Consider the following 18828-nt stretch of genomic DNA (forward strand, 5'->3'; position numbering starts at 1 on the left):
GATTCTCTATTTCTACTTGAATAGTTTCAGAGGTTTATTCCTTCTAGGAATTTGTTGATTTCATTGAGTTTGCCTGATTTGTTACCATAAAATTTTTCATAGAACGCTTTTTTGGATACAACGAGCAATTCATTTGTGATTTTAATAATTAGAATATTGTTTCTTTTTTTTTCTCTAATAGTCTAGCTAAATGTTTGTCAATTTCATTGATCTTTTCAAAGAACCAAATTTTGAGTTGTTAATATATTCAATTTTTCTATTCTCTAATTCACTTATTTCTGCTCTGAATTTTATTATTTCTTTCCTTCTGTTTGCGTAGAGTTTAGTTTTGCTCTTCTTTTTCTCATTTCTTCGGGTGAAAGTTTAAGTTATTAAGTTGAGATCTTTCTTCTTTTTAATATAGGTACTTAAAGCCATATATTTCCTCCTAAGTATTGCTTGCATTGCATTCCATAAGTTTTGGTATGTTGGGTTTTCATTTTCATTCATCTCAAAGTATTTTGTAATTTCCCCTGTGACTTCTTTGACCCATAGGTTGTTTAAGAATATATTGTATAATTTCAACATATTTGTGAATTTCCCAAATTGCCTTCTGTTATAGATTTGTACTTTCATTTCATTGTGATCAGAGGCATATTTGTATGATTGAAAAAATCTCATGGCCTCACAGATGGTCTATCCTGGAAAATACTCCATGCGCACTTGAGAAAAAAGTGTCTTCTGCTGTTGTTAGTGTATTCTATAGATGTCTGTTAGTTGGTTTATAGTGTTGTTCAATTTTTCTATTTACTAGTTGATCTTCTATCTAGTTATCCCACCCGCTATTGAAAATAGGATATTAAGCCTTCCACTATTTTAGTGAATTGCCCATTTCTGGCTTCAGTTCTGTTTTTGCTTCATATATTTTGGGGCTTTGTTACACCTATATGTAATCCATAGATCTATACTTATTGTTTTGTCTTTTTAGTATATTGGCCATTTCATAATTATATCATCTTCTTTGTAACCACCCTTATTATAAAGTACATTTTGTCTGATACTTCCATAGACATCCCAGCTCTTTCAGTTACTGTTTCCATGGCATGTATTTTTCCACCTCTTTGCTTTTAACCCATCTGTGTCTTTGAATCTAAAATGTGTCTCTTTTAGGGGTGACTGATTGGCTTGGTTGGAAGCGGATGTGACTCTTGATCTCAGGGTCAAGTTCGAGCCCCACATTCAGTGTAGAGCTTTCTTAAATAAATAAATAAATAAATAGATTTTGAAAAGTTAAAAGGAATAGGGGCACCTATTCTTTTTTTTTTTTTTTTAAAGATTTTATTTATTTATTTGACAGAGTGAGACCACAGTAGGCAGAGAGGCAGGCAGAGAGAGAGAGAGGGAAGCAGGCTCCCCGCTGAGCAGAGAGCCCGACGGGGGACTCGATCCCAGGATCTTGAGATCATGACCCGAGCCGAAGGCAGCGGCCCAACCCACTGAGCCACCCAGGCGAGGGGCACCTATTCTTAACCAGTTCGTTAAGCTTCTGATTACAGCTCAGGTCATGATGATCTCAGGGTCCTAGGATTTGGGGCTCTGCCCTCAGTGGGGAGTCTGCTTCTCCCTCTTCCTGTGCCCCTCCCTCTGCTCATGTTCTCTCGCTCTCATTTATCAAATATTTTTTTGAAAAGTTAAAAAAATAAAATGTGTCTCTTGGAGACAAAATATAGTTATAAATAAAGTATAAACATATACTTTTTATTTTTTCTAAAATCCTTACCTGTTGTTTGGAGTGTTCACTCCATTCACATTTAATTTAATTACTAATAATGTAGGGTTTATATCTGTCATTTTGGTATTTGTTTGCTACCTGTCTTAAGTCCTTTTTATTCCTCTTTTCCTCCATTCCTGCTTTCTTTTTTCTTACGTATTTTCTAGTGTAGCATTTTAATTTCATTGTTGTTTCTTTCACTATGTTTTTTTCTGAATCATTGTCTTTTGGGTCATTGTTGTTCCCTGGGAATGGCAGTTCACATCTTAAAGATGTATTTATTTACTTGAGAGAGAAAGACAGTGCGTGTGCCTGACGTGGGGGGAAGGCAGAGAAAGAATCCCCAAGCAGACTCTCCTCTGTGCAGGGAGCCTGATGCAAGGTTTAATCCCCAGACTCTGAGATCAGGATTTGAGCTGAAAGAGCTGAAATCAAGAGACCTTAGCTGAGCCACCCAGGGGCCCCTGCAGTTCACATCTTAAATGAATGAACCTCATCCCATCCTGGGACAGAAAAAAGTGCCCAGCTGGCCCAAGGCATCTATCTCTGCTCCGTGTTTCCCAGACTTTACAATGGGGTATCAGTATTATTGTCTTATCATTAGCTGAGCTGTACTATTATTTGTGAAAAGCTTTATTTAAATGAATTGCTCTTTTACTTAAATGTAGTCAAAACAAGTGTTTTTTAAAGATTTTATTTACTTGAGAGAGAGCAAGTGAGTGAACACGTGAGTGTGGGGGGTGGGGCAGAGGGCTAGGGAGAGTCTTAAGCAGATTCTGTTATGATCACAGAGCCAGACTCGGGGCTCGATCTCAGGACACTGAGATCACGACCTGAGCCGAAACCAAGGGTCAGATGCTTAACTGACTGCGCCACCCACGTGCCCCATAACAGAAGTTTTATATCGATATCATAAGTAGAGAAGCCCATATCACTTGCCTTCATTCATTTAAATATACATATTAATGTTTATTAATGTTTAAAAAAGATTCCTTTGTGTATTACCTGAAGTGACCTTGGGTACCATACTTTGGGAAACACCACTTCTCGTTCAGCAGTCTTCCAATTCTATACACTGCCCGTTTACTTGGCCTGTGGGATTTGTGATCTCTCCCTATCGTTTGCCTTCCTAAGGGCAGAGATGCTGTGTCCTATAGAAGACAAAAAATTTATTTGGTTTAATTTGAATTTTATCTGGGCTCCTCTCGGGATGGTGCAGCAGAGCCCATCAGGCATCGATGCTCGACTGTGTACCCCGGTGTCCTTCATCATTCCTACTCACCGCATCCCCGTGGTGTCCACGCCCGGGTGAAGCTGCCATGACCTGCCTCTAAGTACAAGGCATTAGATTTTAGTGATTTGTAAATCTGATTTCCCAAAAAGGTGAAGATAACAGCCTGCGTGAATACTTAGACCCACCAGGAGAAAGAACCAGGTCATTATCACACACCACGCCATGGTCTTCCAATAGCCTGGGATTGGTTTTTACGCTAAGGAACCCAAAGTATCTCTAAACATGCTGGGAGAAATTTTTTTTTTTTTTTTTTTTTGGAGAAGTTATTTTTTTGTAGAATGTCTTCCACAATTATATCATTGCTACTGATTTGTAATTTCCATTATATACAAGTTTGCTGAGAGGTTCATAACTCTGCTTTAGTTTCCATAAAGCGCCTTTTTGGCAGGTAGGTTGTGGAATTGGATGCAAATCCTCTCTCTAAATTAAGTGAAAACTTGTTAAGTCACTTTATTTAGATCAAGGAGGGATTTTGATTTATTTTTGGAGAGGGTACAGATACTTTTTGATCCTGCCACTTCCCATAGCTATAGAAGGCTGTTTTACAAGGAGAAACTGGGAAGGTTTGCCTTGGGTCACATTTAAGTACTGCTGGAAAGTGGAGGCTCTTTTCCTACTTGGATGCTGAGGGACAGAGCTGCCAGGTGACAGGGAGCTAGAAACCGGTTCCGTTGGACTCTGGTGGGGGTGAACCCACACCTGCCTGCAGGTGTGTTTTCCTCCTGCAGGCGAGGCCCACTACTGTCTTATCCCCAGCTCTGCCCCTCCTGCCTGGCTGTGGTCACCGCAGTTTAGTTCTGTGATGACGCGGCCCCAAGTGTGAGCAGGCCGGGGCAGGCCTCCAGGCTCCCATATCTTTGGTCCCAGCCTCCTGCAGAATTTGACTAGAAGAATTTTAGGGGGGTGCCTGGGTGGCTTAGTTGATTGAGGGAACAGCTCTTAATTTCCCCTCATGATCTCAGGGTTCTGGGATCAAGCCCCATGTCAGGCTCTGCGCTCATGGCGTGATGGGGGTTGGAGGGGTCTGATGAAATTCTCTCTCCTCCCTTTCTCTTTCCCTCTGTCTCCCCAACTCTCACACTCTTTCTCTCAAATAAATAAACTTAAGAAAAAAAAACATTAAAAAGAAAAAGAAGAATTTTAGGGGCCCTTGTGAGAGGGATGGGTTCTCTGGCCAATCCAAGTGTCTAGTGAGTTCCCCGGTATCCCAAACTGATAAGTGACTGTGGCAAATAAATCAGTCACTAACTTCAAAACATAAAGTCTAAAAAGTCCATCCAGATTCTTGGAAAGAATATTAGTCACCAGTTTTTCTTTAAGGGCTGCAGTGAAGTCAATGATAAAGTGGTTTTTGGCTTCTCTTGCATAGGTCTTCTCAAGGCGGTGTGAAGGGGGAAGGAAGGTGCCTTGTGACACCTTCTGTTTGCATTTGTTCCTTTGAGCATTTTTGTTTCTCAGTGACAGCAGCTCAGTGACTGCACGGAGAACAGCAGAGGCTGTGCCTTCAGTCTGAGTCATTCCCATGTGCTCAGTTTCATGGTCACACAGAATAACTCCTATGAAGACGAATTCACTCTCCACTGTGAGCATACCAGTGATTCCTGCTTCTAACGCTAGATGTTAACATCCTATATGGCGGGGAGGCTGCAGTGGCCTGGGCTGGGGCCATCCATCATTCTGTTTCACCTACCTGGAAAGTCATCTGTGTTTTTAACTGCCTCTCCCAAATGCCAGATCATCTAGGTTTCACTTTGCGCGTTCCTCCTTGAGCATCCCTCACTCTTCCCACGTGCCAGGCTGCGTGCACCTTGAAAATAGGACCTGTGTCATCTCACGTCCTGAATTCACCCTGACCACCTGGAGGAGATGACTACATGATTCACTGAATTCAATCAAATTGCATCTCTTTTTCTTATTTTCTATCCACTTCACCGCCCCTCCCCCCCATTAGAACTCTCAGCTTCGGTCTCCCACTAGTCTCTGGATGTACTTTCTATGCATCCCAGTCTTCATTCATTGAACATCATTGTGTGCCTTCCAAGTATCAGCACTGGACTGGGCACTGGGGAGGTCACAGGAAGCCAGACACTGTCCCAAGTCCCAAGAAGCCCCAGTCTACGGGGAGGGACAGGAAAGAGGGAAGGCCACCGTGTGAGGGAGGCCATTGAGGCAGTTTCTGGAAGTCAGGGGGACCTTCCAGGGCTGCGATGTCTAGCCTGAGATCCCTGGCGTTTGGTTGTGCATTCCCTCTGCTTGGAGGGACTCTCATCAACTCCTGAGAGCAAATCCATATTGTTCTCTCTCCTCCAAACCCTCTTCTTGAGGGTGGTCTCCTCTCCCAGTTTTCAAGATGGTTGCCCTCTGGGTCCTCTGCTCTGTCTTTCTCAGGATCCACTGGTCTTGGCGAGGTCTTGTTCTCTACCTTCTCCCCATTCTTCCTGGTTGGGCCTTCATTCGGAGGAGGATGATTTCTCAACACAAGTCTCCAAACCCTTCTTCTCGGCCGAAATACATGGCTACCTGCCTGCTGGATCCAGCCTGTTACAGACGTGCCGTCATAGCCTCCAACTCTGGCCCTTCAAGAACAGAACATGGTGTTTTTCTTCTGAGTGACCCTTACTGAGAGAGTCAGGTGATCGTGGTTATTCTCTAAAGGTTTTAGGCTGGACCCACCGAGCAGGCAGGGTGTGGCTTGCTTTTATCTTTTTATGTAACTGAGTCAACCCTTGTCATGTTCTCTCCCGAGGAGACACATTCTTTTGGGACAAATACAAGCTTACCATTTTATTATTTGTCTCTATTCATAGGTAAGCATTAGTACCTAGCTCATAGCCTACTTCCAGATGTGGCACAGTCCTCCCGAGCGGCCCCTGTGGGCTGAGCTCCCACCGGCTGGGTTTGCTTGTGGCCACTGGTCTGAACACCAGTTGGTGTCACTAGTTTTGGTGGGGGTAGGGGGGTGGGGGCTGGGGGTTATTCCCACTAATCACAAAATACTTCCAGCTCTCTGCCTTTGCAAGACGTGGTCGAATTGCATTTCTCAGCCCCCTTGCGGCGGGTGGGGCCCTGTAGGTAACTGGTAGCTCTGGAGACCCCCAGGAGATTCCGTGGGGCTGAGGTGTGAGTCCCTTTGCGTGCTGACTGGCAATGTTTGCAATGACAGCTGCTTCTCCAGCCTAGGCCCTGCAAGGGGGGAGACATGGGGCAGTGGCTTCACTTGATAGACACGAGCTCAAGTGAGAATGGAACTTTGTTGGCAGGAACCACAGAGGCTTGGGTTGTTTGCAATGTATCTTGAAATTGACCAGCCTCCTCCTAGTGTGAAATGAAGTGCTATGTAGCGCCTTTCATGCTTCAAGCATGCAACCTTCGATCTTTATAATAGCTGACATATCCACTTCCATGAACTTTGTGGATAAAATCCCCCAAAGCAGTAGGCTTCTCTCTGTCTCTCTAAACAAAGGTTGAAAATATATACACGTTCATAGCATTTTACGCAAACCTAACCTGTGTCCAAAGGACTCTGGAGCACGCTGATGAGTCAGTAAGATGGGCTGGGCCCACACTTAGCGGCCAAGCTTCCCTAACTAGCTGCCCCAGCCACCTACCACATGCCCGTCTGCTGTTCAGCGTTGACTATGCATCTGCGGGACCCGGCGGGTGATGGCTGCCTCTGGTTCCTTCCTTTCCACTGTCACTCACTTTGACAAGTCAGAAGTGGTGTTTCCACTGGTGTCAACCCCTCCAGTCTTTTTCATCGCTGTTCTAACCTGACACCAGGGTTTCAAGTTAGAAGTGCCCCTTATGGTCCTATACCTACTTCTTGAACCCCAGGACAGAGAAAGGGAAACCAGGTGGGACTACCCCTAAAGGGTAGAGGACAACCCCCCACACCCAGGGTCCAGCCAAGGTCAGTCCTTGCAGATTCTACCATAGACCTCATTCCCTCCGCTTCAAACGCTGCTCCAATCTCTAACCCCAATGTGGGACTCGAACTCACAACCCTTGGATCAAGAGTTGTACGCTCTACTGACTGAGCCAGCCAGGCGCCCTGAACATAGATTCTTAATAAAGAAGCTAATGTTGCATTGGAAAGAGGCAGAAGAGAGCGTCTTCAGCCAGATCTTCTGACTCCATGATTTCATTGGGGCCCACAAGATCAGGAGACATTCTACAGGCAAGTGCTGATGGTGGCCATGGCCAACTAGTCCATCTTTTGAAGCTTCTCCATTTCACACTGATTTCCTTCATTTTCTAGAGCATTTAGGATAGAAGAGAACCTCCATACATGGTCTATCCAGGTTTAGGTTGACCCTCCTCTAAAGCTTGAATCTTTCCTACATGATTCTGAATAAATTTTAGGCCTGTCTCTCTTTGGTACATCCAAGGTAAGAAGAAAGACATTGCTTCTTAACTAATAAGTTTGGTAGTGGATGACTTAGTAGCAATGGCAACAACAACAACCACTATGTTTTGGGCCCTTACATTGAGGTCAGATGTATCTTTTCCTTTTACTTCTTACAACCCATCTTCGGAGATTGTTATTGTTAGTCCATTTCACAGAGAAGCACAGAGAACGTACCGGCTCGAAGTCACACTATTATTTTAACAGTGTGGATCTAGGTTCAAACTCCAGGCCCATCAGACCACAAAACCTGTGTTCCTAAGCACGGTTCCTTTCCAAATGCACAGTTATAACCGAAAACTGATTTGAGGTTCTCTTCCCGTCTCTGGGCACACAGAAGGACTACGTTTCCTAGAACTTTTTTGGTTAGGTAGGACAGTGGTACTATTTCTAGCCCAGAACTTCTAGGCTGAGGCATCTGAGAGCAGGTGTGAGTTCTCCACTTTCTCTTTTCCCTGTTGCAGTAATCCTAGAGGCAATGAGATAGGGGGCCTCTGACATGAGAGGTGCCTCTATCCCTACTGGCCTGCATTTAATTTGCATGAGCAGGATACGATGTGTTAAGCCTCTGAGAATTTAAGGTTTGTTTGTTCTTGTAGTGTCGACTTTCCCATCCTGAGCATTAAAGCTGCATGTTATAATTGCCTCCATTTATTTTTCTTTTGATTGGAATTCTGCCTTCTAGACCAGGGTCTGCCTCAGAATGTCAGTTCCTGGCACCTGCTATCTCGTTTTATTTGTGTTCGTCTCCTATGTGCTGATCTCATGGCACAGTGTAGTTAGGATCCTCTTAGTAGATCAGAGATTATGTTTTATATTTCTTCTTTATGCTGACGCTCTAGGCACAAAATTAGTGTGGAAGCAATGCTAGTTAATTATTAAATCTATAGTACCCAGAAAAAGACTATTTGTATTTATTCTGGTTTATACAAGTCACTGTTCATTAGACTTTTAAGTTCAGTTGAGGACACTATTCTATTTATAAGTCTAGAATATTTTAGTAATTTCTTTTAAGGAACTTTTAAATAATAATTTGCTCCCATTTGCAGATTCAGCTAAATACTTTCAACCATTTAAAACTGCATTTATAAATGTATTATATTCTATTTCCTTTTAAAAGTACTTCAATTGTCTGACAAACTCTCCCTAAGTACCTAAGTAATTTTTATAAATCAAATACATTAAACATACAGATATGGTGAACCTAATTTCTCTGAGAATCTCTTATTATTATCTGTAAACATGGTAAAATATCTACTTAAAAATCACAAATGTAAATCAATTATCCAATTACATGGGTTTTTTCTTTAAGATTTTATTTATTTATTTGAGAGAGAGAGAGACAGTGAGAGAGGGAACCCAAGCAGGGGAGTGGGAGAGGGAGAAGCAGGCTTCTCGCTGAGCAGGGAGCCTGATGTGGGACTTGATCCCAGGACTCTGGGATCATGACCTGAGCCAAAGGCAGACGCTTAATGACTGAGCTACCCAGGAGCTCAGCGATTACATGTTTTTGATACAAATACAAATTTATATAAAAGTTGGAAGTACAGTACAAAGACCTTTCTCTAAACCATTTGAGAGTAAGTTGCTAATCTGACACCCCATTACCTCTGAGTATTTTAGTGTGTGCTTTCCTACAGACAAGGACATTCTCCTATATAACCATAACATAGCTATTCAAATCAGGAAATTAACATTGATACATCACTATTGTTAACCCTCAGACCCCATTCAAGTTTTGTCTCTAGTCCCAATGAGCAAAGGGGTCCTGTTCAGCATCTTGTGTTCCAGTAGTTGTCATTGTCTTTGTTCTCCTTTAGTCTGGAACCATTTCTTAGCCTGTCTTTGACTTCCATGTCCTTGATATTTTTGAAACTTGTAGGCCAATTATTTTGCAGAATATTCCCTGGTTTGGGTATATATGATCCTCATGGTAGGTTCAGGCTATGTATCTTGGGCAGGAATATCATAAAAGCAACGTTGTGTTCTTCCTACTGCATTCTATAGATTGGTGTGTGATCTCAGTTTTTCTTGTTACTTTTTATCATGTTCACTTTGATTACTTGATTAAGGTAGTATCTTCACTTAATCTGTAGTCCTTCTGTAACTTTTTTTTTTTTAAAGATTGTATTTATTTATTTGATAGACCGAGATCACAAGTAGGCAGAGAGGCAGGCAGAGAGAGAGGAAGGGAAGCAGGTTCCCTGCAGAGCAGAGAGCCCAATGCAGGGCTCAATCCCAGGACCCCGGGATCATGACCTGAGCCGAAGGCAGAGGCTCTAACCCACTAAGCCACCCAGGTGCCCTGTCCTTCTGTAACTTAACAGTATTTCGAAGCTATGCAAATATCCTGCTTTTGTCAAAGTTTTTATAAAACCCTTTATTTGTTTATTTATGCCTGTACGTTTCCTATTTTGTTCAATGGGTTATAATCCATTACTACCCTTCTTGGTTTTGATTGTCATGGTATCTCTAATCAACCTGGCTTGTTCAATTTGACATGCCGCTGTAATTTTTTTGAGCATTCCTTGCTTCATGACCTGATAAGATGTTTCAGGTTTCTATTGCACCTTCCCTGCCCTAGTTCTAGAGTCATCCATTTCTCCAAGGAGCCATGGAAAATAGTATTCAGAAGCCAGGACCCACCCTTCCAGGTAGGCTCATTGCTGTCGGGGTAATGCTGCTCCCAGTCCTTCCATTGGACAGGAAACAGAGAGAAAATTGCCTTCCATTGCCCTTCCTATGTTTACTTATTTCCTCAATAGCTATGTATTGATTAATCAATCAATGTCCCACCTGACTGCCACCCTCTTTCCCCTGCTCGCACTCTCTCCTCTGAGCCTCCCCCTGCACGGATCTCTTCCTCATCCCGCTTGGGATCGGATGCCCTGCCCTATCTGCTGCAGTTCCTGAGTCTTTCTGGAGATCCAGCACATTCTTGTCCGAGGTCCTTCTGCTCTACAAAGTTGTTGCAAACACTGAATTAGTGAATACCCAGACTTTGCTCCTAAGGGAAATACAGAGTTAGGTTCCTCAGGGCCTCTGGCCACATTTTTGTCAACCAATCAATACATACCTTGTTTTATGGACATTTTTTATTATTGAAGACATCTTAATTAATAAGATATTGTTGATTCATTAACATTCATCTCACAGTCAACAGCACTATAACCCACGCCTGAACGAAGCTTATCTACCACACATATGTTCTCCATAAGGCACATCACAACCTTCTTGCATTTGGGAAAAGCAGACAGAACTTCAGACTATACTTGGAGGCCATCTTAAACAGTGAAATCAGCAATAAATAGAACAAAAATGTGAAACAGGCAGCACTAAGCAGACCAAGAAAAGGACAGTGTTATTTACGGTAGGAGAGCTGAAACAGCAAGGCAGGGCGTTGCCTTGTTCGGCTTCAGCTGGGGAGGGGTTCCTGGGGTGTCTCAAATTTTTTGCCGCTCTGTGTCTGTCTGTGAATGACTGCAAAAGCCCCAGGAGTATTGATTTTGAGGTTACAAATACATTTCAGTTGGTAGGTGAATTTGCAAATACGAGATCCACAAATAATGAGGACTGACTCCCGATCTATTTCGCTCTGCGTCACCTAATGGCTTTCTTTGGACAGACAGGGAAGGGGAGGGAAGGGAAGGAAGGGGAAGAGATTGACTACACCTTTGAAATGACAGTCACAAGGCTGAGACATTACACTAGCAGGCCAAATTCCCTTCAGCAGGGTAAGTACATAAAAAACTGAGGAAGAACAAACATCTTAACCTGAACATGTTAATACTATGAGTTTTCTTCTTTCAACATTTGCATACTTAATTCTAACATAATTATCCATTAAGGGAATTATATTTTCTCACACAATTTCTGGAGTTGTCTTCATGTATCATTTTTGAGATGGCTGCATTGACTCAAGGTTGCAAAAGTGCCGGGGAAGTGGGCTGTTGAGGGAATTCTTGCCAGGGACCTTGACAGGATTCAAGGGAATCCATACATGCCTGAACCACTTGCCCAGGATCCCAAGAGCCGGCTGTGCCGTCTAAGATCTAGGCCTCGTGTTAGCTTTTTAAATTGGCCATCTTGGGTGTATTTACACCATGGAGATCTGCAAAGGTTACAAGTCCGGGCTTTTTCGGAGAACTGGTTGTTAAATCTTAACCAGCACACCACCCCCAAGAGCCAGGTTTATACTTGCTGTACCATTGACTCTTATTGCCCAAAAAGGGAATGCTCACAAGGCCAGAGACCTTCTAACCTCTACTCGCAGAAGGCTTCAACCCTTGTATTTCTTGTTCAGATACTGTATTTCTTTGGCTCTTAAGATATGTGACCTCAACTCTAAAGACTTAAATCTGATGGAGACCTAGAGCGCCTGGTTGCCTCAGTTGAGAGAGCTTGTGACTGCTGGTCTCGGGGTCATAAGTTCGAGCCCCATGTCGGGTGCAGAGATTACTAAAAATAAACAAACAAATAAACTTTAAAAAAAAAAAAACCTGGATAAATTTGATGGATTCTTGCATTCTTTTGCCTTCTTAGGAACACAGCTCTTTTACTACGGAATCAAAAATCTGACTGAGGCTTTCTCAGCTTTGTCCGGTTCAGTGATGACCTTAAAGGTGATTCTATGTCCCCCCATCCCCACCCCCCAACCTGATGTGCCTCCTCCTGCAGGGACTCCTGCAGAGTCCTCCTGCTATACATTTTCCTCATGTCTTTTTCCCTGTGTAAGGTCCAGATCCAAGCTCCTTTTGCAGATGAGCCTCCTGGCTTCAGAGCTTGGGGTGCAGGTCCCCCCTACCCTGCCTGCTGGTCTCCATGAGCTGGGTGAGCTGCCATCTCCAGCTCCTTCAACACCTGGCACCAGCATGTGGACAAAGAACTCATGCTGTTTGCTGATCCTGGGGACTCGGGCTATAAAATTGTAGGCCAAGTTGTTAAACTCAGAGGCAGGTAGACAGCCAAACAGGGCCCTGGCTGCCCGGCATCTGGCTTTTGGCAGACAGAGTGGTTTCTCCATCTGCGGGGGCCTTGGTGTGGCCTTTCCCTCCAGGAGGCGATGCCAGTATAATTTATTGGGCCATAATTGTTGAAAGGAATAGTCCTTCAGGCCATTCATTCAGGCCAAAAATGTTTCTTTATGGAGCAGTCTCAGTGTTCTCAGCCTTGTGCTATGTGGAGTGTGTGCGTGTGCGCATGTGTATGCTCGTGTGTGTGTTTGTGTGTGTGCGCGTGTGAGTGTGTTCAGAGGAGAGTCACCAGAAAGACCAAGATGCAGTCCCTCTTCTGTGATTTACCAGTTGAGCAACAATAGAAAACAGAATACGCTAAATATAAGGGCATCTAGAGCATGTGACTCAATCTCGGAGTTGTGAGTTCGAGCCCCCACACTGGGGGTAGAGATTACTTACAAAGAAAATCTTTAAAAATAAATAAACAAGGTGGCTCTGTGGCACAACGGATAGCACATTGAACTTCTAAAAATAAAGAAACAAATAAAATGAAGATCTTTCATCCTCCCTTCCTTTCTCCCTCTCTCCCTCTTCCTTCCTTCCTTTCTTTCTTTTCTTAAAGCTTTTATATATCTATTCGACAGAGAGACACAGCGAGAGAGGGAACAGAAGCAGGGGGAGTGGGAGAGGGAGAAGCAGGCTTCCCGCTGAACAGGGAGCCCGTTGAGAGGCTCAATCCCAGGACCCTGGGATCATGACCTGAGCCAAAAGCAGACGCTTAATGACTGAGCCACCCAGGCATCCTGAAGGTATTTCTTTCTTTCTTTTTTTTTTTTAAATTTTATTTATTTATATGACAGAGAGACACACAGAGAGAGGGAACACAAGCATCAGGAGAGGGAGAGGGAAAAGCAGTCTTCCTGCTGAGCAGGGAGCCTGATGTGGGGCTTGACCCCAGGACCCTGGGATTATGACTTGAGCCGAAGGCAGACGTTTAACCATCTGAGTCACCCAGGTGCCCCCTGAAGGTATTTCTTAAAAGGAAACGAAGAATATGCTAAATGCCAAATATGCAGTAGAAACTGAAAACACTAAAGAATTTCAAAGGAAACACTTTTCGTCACCATGATGAACAGCCTTCACAGGGTTGGTTTGAGGGATGGATAGGATTTGGTCAGTGAAGAGCAAAGTGAGAGAGCACCTCACCAGAAAAAAGAGCTCACAGGATGGGAATGGAGTTGGCAACTTGTAGGCATGCAGTTCCCGAGGTTGTGGCTCCTGGGGAAGGTCTCCCGAGAGAAGATCTCAAGATGTGGGCAGAGGCCACATGGGAGAGGACCTCAAATAACAGGCAAAGGAATTTAAACTCCATTCTGTAGGAAACAAAAACCCTCACCTAAAGTTTTTTTTTTTTTTAAAGGTTTTATCTATTTATTTGAGAAAGGGAGAGAACACATAAGTGGGGGAAGGGGAAGAAGGAGAGGGAGAAGCAGACTCCTTGCTGAGCACAGCGCCCAATGCGGGGCCTCATCGCAGGACCCTGAGATCATGACCTGAGCTGAGGTCAGACGCCTAACCGACTGGGCCACCCAAGCGTCCCTCACCAAAAGATTTTAAGGGAAGAGTGGCATGATCTGGTCTGTGTCAAATGAAGTCAAAATTAGGATTTCTGTTCTTACCGTTGGAGGTATTTTCTCTAAGGGGAGCTTTGGCGATGTTCAGAGGTTGCCAGGCTGAGGAGGTCATGACTGAAGGAAGAAAGACGGGTTTCCAAGAATATCTCTTCTGCACTCACTGGGCTATTCTTGCCTGGTCACCATCTGCAGCAGATATAAGAGATAATACTATGGTCCATAATATTAATGACAAGCATAAACAATAAGTAAAATTTACTGATTAATTTCTATGTGCTAGATCCTAAGCTAAGCACTCTACTATGATTTTGTAAAATACTTGTAACAACTGTATGAAGTGGATACTATTATTATCTCCATTTTACAGATGAGAAAATGAAAGCACAGAGAAGTGAAGGGATTTCCCCAAGGTCACACAGACTGGAAGTGACAGTGGGAAGATAGGAACCCAGCACTGTCTGAGCTCCGCCCTCCTACACTGTATAAATTCTCTTCTGAGATGAGTTGCTTTCTCTATGGAGCCATCCCTAGGATATGGAGGCAAGATTGTGAATGGAGGGCTGGAATTCAACCCAAGCAGGTGTTTTAGCAAGTGGTGGACAGACCACATCAGAGGGTGACAGAGAGGGAATTCGGATTGCCTTGGAAGGTGGTTTCTAGGGCACGTTCCAGGTTTTCACCACTGTCCTCACAGTTCAATTAGCTTAATGATGAATGAATGGGTGAATGAATGACTTGATTGCTAACTGGTGGCCCAAAGGGTATCTACTCTACAGATATTTTTGTCCCACATGCTGTTAAAGAAACACATAGAGCCAATGTTTTAAAATCAAGTGATTTTTTAAAAAAAATCCAGTGTTCTCAATTCTCTTATGCAATTTGGAAATCTGGCATGAGTACATTTGCATTTCTGCAGAGCAATACTCAGCTGGGGGAAGCAGCAGCTGTCCCCCCAGCCCCGCCCAGGCCAAGGGGCTTTAGTCCCTGTTCACAGAGTCCACGGCCTTCACACAGAGTGTGACTTACACCAGCCTCGTTGATCCATTTATGTCATCTCCTTGGTCTCTATAGGTATTTGATTTTGAAACCCTGTTGACAGATGCCACCCTAAATAATCACAGGTGAAGTGAAAATGGGAGGAATAGCAAGAAAATGGATAACATCGAGCTCCAGGAAGATTTAATCAATAGATGTCTATCTAGCAAAAGTTTAATTGAGAGAAATGTAAAGTCTTATAACTGTCCATTAAATCAAGTGCTCTAGTGGGGACACAGGAAGATGGCTTAACAGTAATAAAATGAAAAAAATCCGCACAAGTTTTAGTGGATGAAAACCTCAATGTGAGTCAATGGTATGATGTAAGTGTCAAGAAAGCTGTGACTTTAGGCTATGTTAACAGAAGTATATGGGCAATGTTCGGCTGCCTCATAATAGGGATTAGAGGTGTACTGCATAGCCTCCCGGGAAGAGTACAAATTAATTTCACAGGGTGGAGGCTGACAGAGGCCTGATATTGACATGGTGGAAGGAAGCTGCCCAGAACTGCCCAGCGACAGAATAGCTTCCCAGGAGGAGGTCCGTCCCCTGGAAATAGAGCGTTCAAGTGTGAACAGGACGACTGCTTGGCAAAAATCTGGAGTGGCAGACGGGAGCGATCAGAGGATGACTGGTATCAGAGAATGTCTGGTCCATCTTGACCCTCACCTTCCATGATTCCATGTGCTAGAAGTCTCTTTGGAGAAAGGGAAATGAATAGGAACCTCTTTGAGCCCTTTCATGTGTGAGAGCTACACATATGGTGCTAGTTTGGCAGAAAGCTCTGGTTACCTGTGAAAGCATTTGGTAAGATCATAGACAGATGAGGCCTCCCTGACTTAGGCTCATCACCTGGAAGGCCCACCGTGGTGTTTCAGATGGGAGCCGGGCTGAAGATGGCATTTTGCCACCTCCTAGGTTTGTGGGATGACCAAACTTGCCACAGAGACAGGGTGCACATTGGGGAGACACTTAGACATTGAGGAATTAAGTGACGGCTACTGTATACAAACGACTTGCTAGTTTTCAGGGGTCCCTGTGCAGTGTCAAACCAGATCTGGAAGTTTGCTCCCTGGCAACCCTTGGTAACCAGTGGGTTAACAGTGGGTCAACAGCGGGTCTGTTGTATCGAATGCCCCCGGTTGTGGCACACGGGAGAAGATGCTGAGCAGCGGGAAAGAACGTGGGCTCTGGAGTCGACGGCCAGGGTTCAAATCCTGCTCCAGGTTATCCCTGTGTAAAAGGTGGATAATCACACCCATATACAAGATATGATATAAAGTGTTTTTAACCTAGGAAACGATCAACAGAAATTAACCAAAGACTTGTCTTTTTTTTAATGACTATTTTGAAGACTGGCCCGTTTTTCTTGTTTCCATCCTGCTGTGCTTCGTCTGTGAGGCTGCTTGGATTTCAGCAGCTGTGGCCCCTTAGAGAAAACGTGTGCTGAGGAGCCCGGCTGGAGGGAATAGAAGACACGAGCTGCAGTTATGGACAGGATCAACCCACCGTTCGCACCGAGAGATCATCACTGGTATCTTAAAAGGAAGCTCCTGAGGTGCCTGGTAGAGCTTGCGACTTTTGACCTCTGGGGTAGAGCTTACGCGAAAAAAAAATATTTCAAATAAAAACTTCAAAAATTAAACAAAGAAATAAAAGGAAGTTCCTTATTTGCCATCTACCTCAGGATCTCCTATAAGAGGCTCTGTGGGAGGAGTTTCTGTCACCAGCTCATCAAAGTACCACCTGCGGGTCCTCAAAATGCCAAGCACACACACCCTGACTGGGGCCTTTTTGCTTATTGGTTCTTCTTCCTGAAACTCTCTTGCCTCAGATATGTGCATGACTCAGTCTGTTTCTTCATTCAAATATTGCCTTGTTGGAGGAAACATCCCTAAGCAGCATATCTAGAATAGCATCTTTCCCCTTGTCCCGATTTCTCTCTCCTGCCCTGAACACCACCTGACATGTGATGTAATTAGTTATTATCTCTGCTGCCTCTCTGAATGGGTGATCTGTGAGAGCAGGGACTTGGTCCTAGACAGATCCCTTTCCCCAGGGCCTGGAAACTGCTGGTGAACATTTTTGGGTTGGGTACATTACTATGACTTCCTGGGGGACTTTATTGCTTCCCAGAAAACCTCAACCCCTAACCATCCTGAGTTTACTCTGAGTAATGGGTCTGTGGCCAAACAGCACTTCCTGGAGAGAGAGCGCTGCCCACCGCCTCCCCCCCACCCCCCAATCCTGGCAGGGGCCTGTTTTGCAATTGGCTTCTCTACCTTTTGCTTTCCTGCTGCTGCGGAAGGTAAACAGTAACAGCAAGAAGGGGAGCAGGAGCAGGGGCTCCGGGAAGAAAGAGACACTTATTCCCATAAAGGGGAAAGCAGGACAAAGCGCCCTATTTCTATGGAGCCGTGCAGAGTAATCCCTGGAAATGGGGAGCACTTACCAGTCCTGTTTTTCAATGGTCCAATTGTCTGGCACCCCAGAGCTGTTAAAGCTGTTTAGAGATGGGCTTTCACACTCGAGCAAGGCAAGAGTCTACTTCTGAGGGTGCCGCTGAAGGTAGACCTTTAATATGTCTCATCTGTATACGGCCGTCGCATTTGATTCACACGGAAGATCATGTTTACTCCTTTGGCCCTGAAAGGGCTGATCCTGCTCAAGCAATTACTCACCGCGGCTCACGTGCGGTTGAAACCCGGATTTCAAAGCCGTGTTAGGCGGTAGGAAGAGTCAATTGGCTTGGAGGGTTTTTGTGTGTGTGTGTAGCATTTGGCCTTGTTGGGCAGGGGGAGCTTTGGAGGCTGACAGTTTAAGGAGTATCTTCTTCTTCTTCTTCTTTTTTTTTTTTTTTTAAAGATTTTATTTATTTATTTGACAGAGATCCCAAGAAGGCAGAGAGGTTTCCCTGCCAAGCAGAGAGCTCGATGCGGGGCCTGATCCCAGGACCTGAGATCATGACCTGAGCCGAAGGCAGAGGCTTAACCCACTGAGCCACTCAGGCTCCCCAAGGAGTATCTTCTGATAGAAAGTCGTCCGAGGGATATGGCCATGGATCTCAAATGAGGAGACGTTTCTGGATTTCTATAAATACAATTATGTTTTGCATGATATTGATTAAAAAAATCTAACCGATTCGAGTAAACAGCTCCCAGAGTGGGGGAGTGAGGGCTGAAAAACAACATTTAGATTTTAGTAAGCTGATTAATTCAGCAATCAGCCGTATTTTGTATTCTGTATTTGTCCTTCGTAATATGCTGCGTCTGCGGCATTTGTCCTCGTCACCAGAGCTGGCCATGAGCTCGTTCTGGCCACACAGAATGGACAGAGGAGCCGGCCTTTCCTTAAAAATAGGGGATGGAAATGTAGCGAGAGTATGTGTTTGGTGACTCCTGGTGTATTCAATGCCCGTGAAAAATGGCCGAGGCCCAGACAGAAGATAGGCAGAGAGCATGGCCTTTTATTAAGGACCTTCAAGCATGTCATAAACCAACTCTGGTACAAGCGTACACATACCTATTTCCATCTCTGTGCTACTTCCCCTGCCTTACTCAGTAAGATGGTGAGTCATTAAATGGCGGAGTCAATGAGTCATTCCCCTGGGTCTAGAAAGTGCCTGGTATGGGGTGCTCAATAAGAATCGTTGAACAGAGTTGATGGGTCACAAAACAGAATTTCAGAAATGGAAGGACTTCAGAGATCATCTAGGCCAAGAACCTGATTTCATAGAGGAGGTGAGAGAATTTGCC

This window comes from Mustela lutreola, chromosome 4 (genome assembly GCF_030435805.1).
Source record: "Mustela lutreola isolate mMusLut2 chromosome 4, mMusLut2.pri, whole genome shotgun sequence".
In the NCBI taxonomy this organism is placed as follows: Eukaryota; Metazoa; Chordata; class Mammalia; order Carnivora; family Mustelidae; genus Mustela; species Mustela lutreola.